Source organism: Falco punctatus (genome assembly GCF_963210335.1).
Source record: "Falco punctatus genome assembly, chromosome: 4".
NCBI lineage: Eukaryota > Metazoa > Chordata > Aves > Falconiformes > Falconidae > Falco > Falco punctatus.
Genome location: NC_137583.1, coordinates 10,834,647 through 10,842,640, shown reverse-complemented (window position 1 = coordinate 10,842,640; position 7,994 = coordinate 10,834,647).

The following is a 7,994-nucleotide window of genomic DNA, read 5'->3' as shown; positions in this document are numbered from 1 at the left end:
CCTCACCGCTGCATTTCCCCTTCATTTCAGCTCCCTGCATGAACCCCAGGGGCTCAGGGTCCTGGTGGGATGGGGTCCAGGAGAGGTGGGAGGATACCCCAGGTCAAGCCAGGTGTGCCTGGACTCATCCCACAAGGTCCCAGCACCTGTAGTACCATAATGTCTTATATTTTCTTTTAGATTTCATATTGCCTATCTGATTTTGCACAGATGATGGTGTGACTGGGTTTGGCCACATCTAAAATGATTTTAGCAACAGCCGCCTCGGGCAGATGACTTGTCCTGTATACTGCCAGCCCCGCAGCTGAGACAGGGTAATGCAGCAAGCAGTTGCAAATAAAGGTTCAAAAAGGCAATTTCTGGGCAATTTTATCACCAAGCAGTGCCAGTCGGCCCAGGCTATGACAGCTGGAATTCTTCGTGAGTGCTCAGACAGGTTTTAGTGGCCAAAATTTGTCCGTGCTGAAGACAGTGCTGGCAGGGTTGCAGTGGGGCAGGCTCCAGGGCCAGCCCGATACCTTGGGGCAGATTCCTGAAGGACATGGGGATCGTTAGGAATGGGAGGTGGTACAGCGCCTGGAAATGGGGAACGGGCTCCCACTGGCAACAAAGCAGGGGGAATCACTCCAGCTGTGGTAATGGTCCCAGGAGACTGGCCCCCAGTGACTAAATCCAAGACAAACAGCTCCCAGTTTCCCCAAAGGAGCTAGAGAACCTCATTGCTCCTGGTACCTGAGAGGGGAACAGGGAGGCCCTGCTCCCACCAAGATTCGTTCTTCCAGGCATTAGGGGCTGGGATGCCAGCCATGACCCCGGCACAGGGAGAGGTGCAAGTGTGATGGGAGCGAGCTTTGGCCATGACCACACTGCAAAGGAGCACTGGTGTCACATCCCACCCCTGCTGTCTGGGACATGAGAGCACATCCCGGGAGGGATCCTGGTTGTGGTTCAGCTTTTGATTTACAGCAGCTCTTATCAAGAAAGCTTTCTGTGCCCTTTAAAACGGGGGAAAAGCAGCTGGGACTGTACAAAGGTTTCTGCCACTTTTCCAGTCCCTCCCAGCACTGCCGGCAAGAGGCTGGTGCTACCCAATGCCACCCGTATCCTCATGCTCATCGCCCTAAGGGCTTGTCCTCCCCAGGGTGGGGTGATGCTCCCATGTCAGGGGTTGGCTGATGCCACTGCGGTGGCTTTTCCCCCTTTCTCAGGTATCCCTCAGTTTCTTGTAACAACATGAACCACTCCAGCTGAACCTACTGACTGGCACAGCCAGCGTGACCCACGACCCGACCCTGATGCTGACAACATAGAGTTTTAAATACACGATCCTGCCTGTGCAGCTCCAAGCCGGCAGGAGGGTGCTGCCTGGGCACGCCACCTGCCAGCCCTCGGTGGCCTTCTGTACGCCAGCCACCCTCAGCCAGCAGGGCAAGATGCTGGCCTCCCTCCTCCTGTGCCTGGCACAGGGTTGCTCCCAGGAAAGCTGGAGCTGACCCTGAGCTACTCTTTTGGCAGCTGCCTCGCTTGCTCAATTAAAGGCAAACCCACCGAGAGCAGCGTGCCAAGGCTGCAGTGAACAAGTGTTTGGTTTCCAGCGTGCCCAGTGTGAGGGCACAGTCACCTAGCTCTGGGGGTCGCAGCGATGAGCTAAAATAACAGCCTGAAAAAACAGAGGGAATTTTTGCAGGCGGCAGCTCCTTGCCTCATCTGACCCACTGCTCCTACCTCAGCCCTGGATGCCTCTCATGAGCTGACTGCCTCTTGCTGTTGGACCACTGGCGTGGCAGGGGGGCTGGAGGGAGTGGGGGGAGAGCACTCCTTCCCTGCACCCCACCCCCCCCCCCGCAAAAGTGAGAGGCTGAGGGGAGCACCTGCCCCATCCCGCAGCCCCCACTGCCAGCCATGCACAGGCTGCTCTCACCAGCTGGTATTTATGCCACCAGCTCTCAGTGCCCAGCACATGGAGATGGGGAGGGGGCTGCCCTGCAGCCCACTGCCGATAGAGCACCCCAGTCCGGGGATGGCACACGTGCCAATGGCATCATGAGAAGCAGTGCTTCATCCTGCAAGGGCCAGGATTCCAGTGGGCACCAGCCTCCCACCAGTAGCCACTCCAGGGTTTGTTTTTTCTAGATGCTGCCCATGCCCTGACACCACCTGAACCACGGACAACGTGTGTCAGCCAAATCCCTCATGCTCTGGACCCTGCCCTGTTTTTTGCAACTTTTACTTGCCTTTGCCCCCCACGCATCATGGACCAAGAAGCCCGATGCCCAGGGCAGCCAGCTCTCCTGCCCCCACACATGCCTGGGCACAGGCTGCCCACAGCCCGGCCACCCCGCACCCCCATGCCTGCTCCAGGAACCACAGCAGAAACACAGCAAGGTCAGGGGTATGCACAGCCAAAACACCTGAAATCAAGTAAACATGGGTCCTGCTAGAGATGCTGGTTAGAGCACACAGCTCTGCGCCTTCCTCCGGGACCCAGCTGTACTCCAGGATCAACCAGGAGAGGACCAAGCTGGAACTCAGGACCAGGGAAGTGGCAAAGTGGCAGGTTTTGGAGGAGAGGGGAGCTCACATCTCAGCCCTGCCCAGAAAGGCACCTGAAGCCCCATGGGCTGAGCTCAGCCGGGGCCCTGCACACAAGTGGGGTGAGCTCAGCCATCCCTTACCCCCAGCACAGGGGCTGGGTGGGTGTGTTGGTGCCCGAAGCCCAGGACCCCACTGCGTGGGCAGGGGATGGATGAGTGGGCTTGTACCCTGGGCTGAACTATTACATAAGTGTAGGGACATGTGCAGGCTGCTGGGCAGAACCGTAAATAATGTTTGTGCCAGAACCCCAGCTCCAGAGCCAGCGGCACTGGGTAGCTGCGCTCAGAGGAATCCGGGGCTGGGCAGGTGAGGGCTCTGTGGTGGGCACAGGGAACCCCCAGCTCAGGCCACAGCACTTCAGGGAAGACTAGGCAAGGTTTGTGCCCTCTGTCAGCCTGTGCTATTTAAATCCCTCGCTTGTGAAAGCAAGAGCCGAAACAAGCAAATAAACATGATCTGGAAACACAAAAGCCCTGACAAATCTCCCAAAAATTCTTTACGTGGGCTGCACGGCAGTTGCTCAACAGGAAGAGGCTGTTGATCCCGTTTGCTCCACGCCTGCGCCACACGAGCCTCCACCCAGAGCCGCCTGCTCCGGCCTCAAAGGCAGCTAGACCCAGAGGCAGGCAGTGAGACAGGTAACGTTCCCAGGTACCTGCTGTCAGGTGCGTTTCCCACCAACCGAATCCAGGTCAGTAGCTCTGAAGCACAGCAGGGAAATTCGCAGGAGCCCTCCTGGCCACGGCACTCTGGTTGCATGAATGGGAAATGCTGGGAGGGGAATGTGTGCTGAAGAGAGATGCGGAGAGGGCAGGAGGATGCTGCATGGGCTCTCCTGGCTGCGTTGGGATGGGAGGCCTGACATCGCATCTTCAGGAGTACCAGGGGTTTGATCCTGGATCTGTTACCCCCATCTCCCCCAGCCCACCCCCTGGGAATGGGGTGCGTGCCACTGACACCACTCCTGGCAGTGGTGCTCTGGCCCAGCACCCCCTGATTTTCTCCTTTTGCAGCCTTCACATCATCCCCTCTGAGCCAGAGCTCAGAAACAGCCTTCATGAGCTGGTGACAGTGTCCCCAGGAGCACAGAGGGGTTTGCTTGCAGGCCAAATCAAGGCTCTTGCAAAACAAGTTAATGATTTAACTACTTTCAGGGGTGACTTGCCCTTAAACTTCAAAGTCTGGACATCTTATAGGAGAGAATTTGACCCTGAGAGCCCCCAGCTCCGCACGCGAGACAGGAATGCTGGGCTTTGCCCCTGGATGGGTGACACTTGGGTTAGGAATGTATGGAGCGCACAGCTCCCACGGAGAAAGTGGCCAGACCCTGCCTGGGCATCAGCTCAAAGCAATAAGCAGGACCCCAGTGGGGTGCTGTGCTAGGTGCAGGTTGTGGGGGGCGGCAGGGACAGCATCAGGGCTCCCCTCCGCATCCCGCAGGGTGCAGCAGCACCTCCCCATGCTGGTCACTTGCTGCCACCTGGTGCCACCTTGCCACAAGTGCTGGGGACCTGGGGTGTTGACGGTGCGGATGTCATGGCCGTCGACACCCACGGCCCCAGACAACCCCACTTGTCCTCCAAAGGACAACCTTCCCCTAGTTGTCCAAACAGGCCAGTAACCTCTCTGCCTACGGGGTCAAAGCCAGGACTCCAAATATTTCCCAACCTCCCGGACACCGCAGAGGGTTATTTCCCCTAAAGCAGGTCGCTGTTCCAGGCACTGGATATGGAGTCACCCCTATGGTGTCCCAGAACAACTTGGGAATGGGGACACCAAGCACCTAGAAACCAGCAGGATGGTAGGTAACAAGAATTATTTACATTATTCCAAATCGATTTTCTTTTTCAATAGGGTGACAGGCCCCCAAGGCAGAGAGAGAGCAGTAGTGACTGTATTTCTTTTAGCAGGGTTTTTGTCAAGCAAGACTGTGTCATTCCCACTGGAAAAATAAGGGATCTCGAGATTAACTCAACTGTAAGTTGAGCAAAATTATTATCACTTGTTACTGGTGGTTCCCTGTGGAAGTAGGAGACATGCTGTTTTCCACAGTGCCATCCACCAGTAGCTCACTAATTGAGCTGGAGGACAGGGTGCTTAATGAATACACAGCTGAGACCATCCCAAGGAGGTGCACTGGAGAGCTGGGGTAAGGTACAGATCACCTTGGCAAACAGACAAAAAAAGCCGGGGGGCAGGGGGAGCTGGGGAGAAAGGAAGGTGTAATTCTTGGAAGGCCAGTGCTAGATTCTGAATAATCAGCACGCAAAGGCAGGCTGGAGAGCAAGATTGCAGGAAAGGGTGACTCACAGGCTGAGCAACGTCATTCGGGGTGGGCCAGGGGAGCTGTTGTTATTGTTACTACTTATTTATTTTAAAACCAAGCTGATGGGGATGTTTGCTCTGAACACACTTGTGAAACAAGACACCCGGTGTTTGGAGCCAGCAAAGCCCGAGCCCAGAGTCTGTGCCCAGCTGCCTGCATTACCCCTCCAGGTACAGGAGGAGCAGCTGGCAGAGCCTGCAGGGTTTTATTCTGGGCACAGCAAGTCTGTGAACACGTAATAGGGTGATGTAGGGACCTATGAACACGCTCCCAGCATCTGATAGGGATAGCAGAAGTAATAAGCTTACATTTCAGCAGAGCTTCAGGCTACTCCTTAGGACACCCTGCGAGCCCAGAGCTCCTGGGGACTGTGGTGGGATGTCCAAAGGCCAGTGGGGTCATTTGGGACTGATGCAGGAGTTGATCTAGGGATGGCTTGGATGACATCTCAAGGTTTCTCCTAGCCCTGCGTTACTACTATCCCATAAAATGGCTGTGAAGCAGCACAGGCTGCTCCTTCAGGGCACAGGCAGACTCCAACCTGGTGCCTGAGCTCCCCTGGGCTTCCCCAACACTTGGATGGCAAAGGTAAACCTGCGTGAAGCCTCCCCTGCAGCTGAGTTTGCCTGTGCCTTGGAAGGACTTTGAGTTACCCACCCAAGGAGTATGGGTCACCTGCACGGAGGTGGTTCAGAGCTCGGGCCAAGGGAATGCCCTGCAAACCTGGGGGGAAGCACAAATCCCCGTGCTGTTACCAGAAACCTGCCAGCTCACCCAATGCTCCTGCCCCACTTTTCCCAGAACACAAGAAAACAAATAAAATCAATAGAGCAGCACACCAGGGCTGTGCGTGGGTCCTGCTCTCCAGAGCGAAACAGAAAAACTTTTCTGGGAAAGAGTGGGAGTCAGAAAGCGGTGTGATGCCAGCCAAGCAGCAGCCAAAGCCCTGGCCAGAGCCCCCTGCTCACAGCTATTTGCTGGGCATTTTAAACGAAAGGATAATTTAGAAAATAAGGCAGTGACCCTGCTGAGATGGCTGAAGACGAAGCTTTTCTGTAAGGAAGGAAAATGAAGGCTCGCTGCGTGTGCAGAGCTGCGGGCAGGCAGCAGGCAGCGGGCAGGTGGGCAGGCAGGGGGCCGGCAGGCAGGGGGCCGGCAGGCAGGGGGCAGGCAGGCGGGCGGGCAGGCAGGCAGGGGGCAGGCAGGCAGCGGGCAGGCAGGCAGCGGGCAGGCAGGCAGCAGGCAGGCAGGCAGCAGGCAGGCAGTGGGCAGGCAGGCAGGCAGGGGGCAGGCAGGCAGGCAGGGGGCAGGCAGGCAGGCAGGGGGCAGGCAGGCAGCAGGCAGGCAGGGGGCAGGCAGGCAGGCAGCGGGCAGGCAAGGGGGCAGGCAGGCAGGCAGGCAGCAGGCAGGCAGCAGGCAGGCAGGCAGCAGGCAGGCAGGCAGGCAAGGGGGCAGGCAGGCAGGCAAGGGGGCAGGCAGGCAGGCAGACAGCAGGCAGGCAGGCAGAGTTGTCGGGCAGGGAACGGCAGCGAGAAGCCACCCAGTACTAGTGGCCCAGCAAGTGTTCAAGGAATAATCCCAAACTGCCCCCAAGAGGCTGGTGTAGGGAAAAGGGTCTCCCGGAAGGAAAACTAACCACCACCCCCCCCTCAGCCCCCCCCCAATCCTATATGGTTTCCTTGCTTTCACCATAAGTCTCGGCTGGAGGGTGCAGGCGGGGAGTCCTTGCCACATCACGGGGCAGCCACAGGTGTCACGGGGAACGTGACCCCTCTGCTGTGTCCTGGTGTGCAGGGGTACGGGTGGGGGGCTGCAGTGCCCCCTCCCACAGTGGGTGAGAGAGCTGTGCCCCAAGCACTCCCATCCCGGCTTCCGTGGAACCGAGACGATTGAGAAACACATCGAGTCAGGGGAAGGTTCAGGCAGGCGATGGGCTCCCGGGGTGGGGGACACCCACGGCAGCACCCAAACCGAGGTGCCAGACACCACGAGCCTTGCAACCCTGGGTTATTCCCATAATTACGAGGAAAGGCACACAAACACCAGGCGATGAACCAAACGGGAAATCCTCCCTCCCGCCATGCCAGGGGGCTCAGGCAACGTGCAGGTTCCCAGTGCCCAGGCTTGCCACGACTGGGATCCAGTGGTTCCCCTGTGGTTCCCCCAGCTCTGCCCACAGGACACCCAACCCCACCGGGAGGAGCAGGAGTTTCTGCCCCTTCCCAACCCCCCCCACAGCCAGGAACACAGCCTTACCTGGGGGGTGGCCGGGGCTCGCTGGGGGCCAGGGAGGCAGCAGCTGAGAAGAGGAGTGGAGCCCTTGCAGGGCACGGGGCTTTCCGGCTCCCAGCAGGAAATGAGAGTTAGTGGGAACAGCGACCAGTGTTACCAGGTGTGCTTCCAGGTGTGTTTCCAGGAGCAGGCAGCTTCCCACCCTGCCTTTTGGCAGTGCTGGGTGTGCTACAGGGCCAGCCTGGGCACGGGCGCTGCGGGAACCAGCAAGCGGCAGCTGCCCTTGACTGTGCATGGAGCGAGTGGCACCCAGATCCCCCCTCCCCAATAGACCTGGGGATTTTTATTACTGAACCCTGAGAAGCTGCATGGTGTGATGCAGGTGCCCTGAGCTGCCCCAGCCCCTGCCTGCAGGTGAGGGGGCCCCCCATGCCCCCCCACTGCAGTAATGGATAGGTCTCCCGCAGCCACTGTCACCCTGACCCATGCATCACTGTTGCAGCAGGTGGGGTGCCATGGCAGGGGGATGATGTGCCAAGTGGGTGCTCCCCAGCCCGCCCGCCCTGCAGCTCCTCTGTTAAACAAAGAAGCCAGGCCTCAACAGTCTCCTGGGGAATGGAGAAATGCAAATACTATTGCCTGGATATTGATGTAACATTATTCCTGGCACAGTGTATGAATTCAGTAGGACTTGTAATTACAGATGAAATTGGTATTTAACACCCTTTCAGGAGTCTTAAGAGAAATCTTGGCACTTAAAACCCAGCTCCCCTGCCCCTTGAGGTTTTATTTTGCTTCTTGAGTGTTTAGGGCAAACTCCTCTTAATAAAAAGAAAAAAGC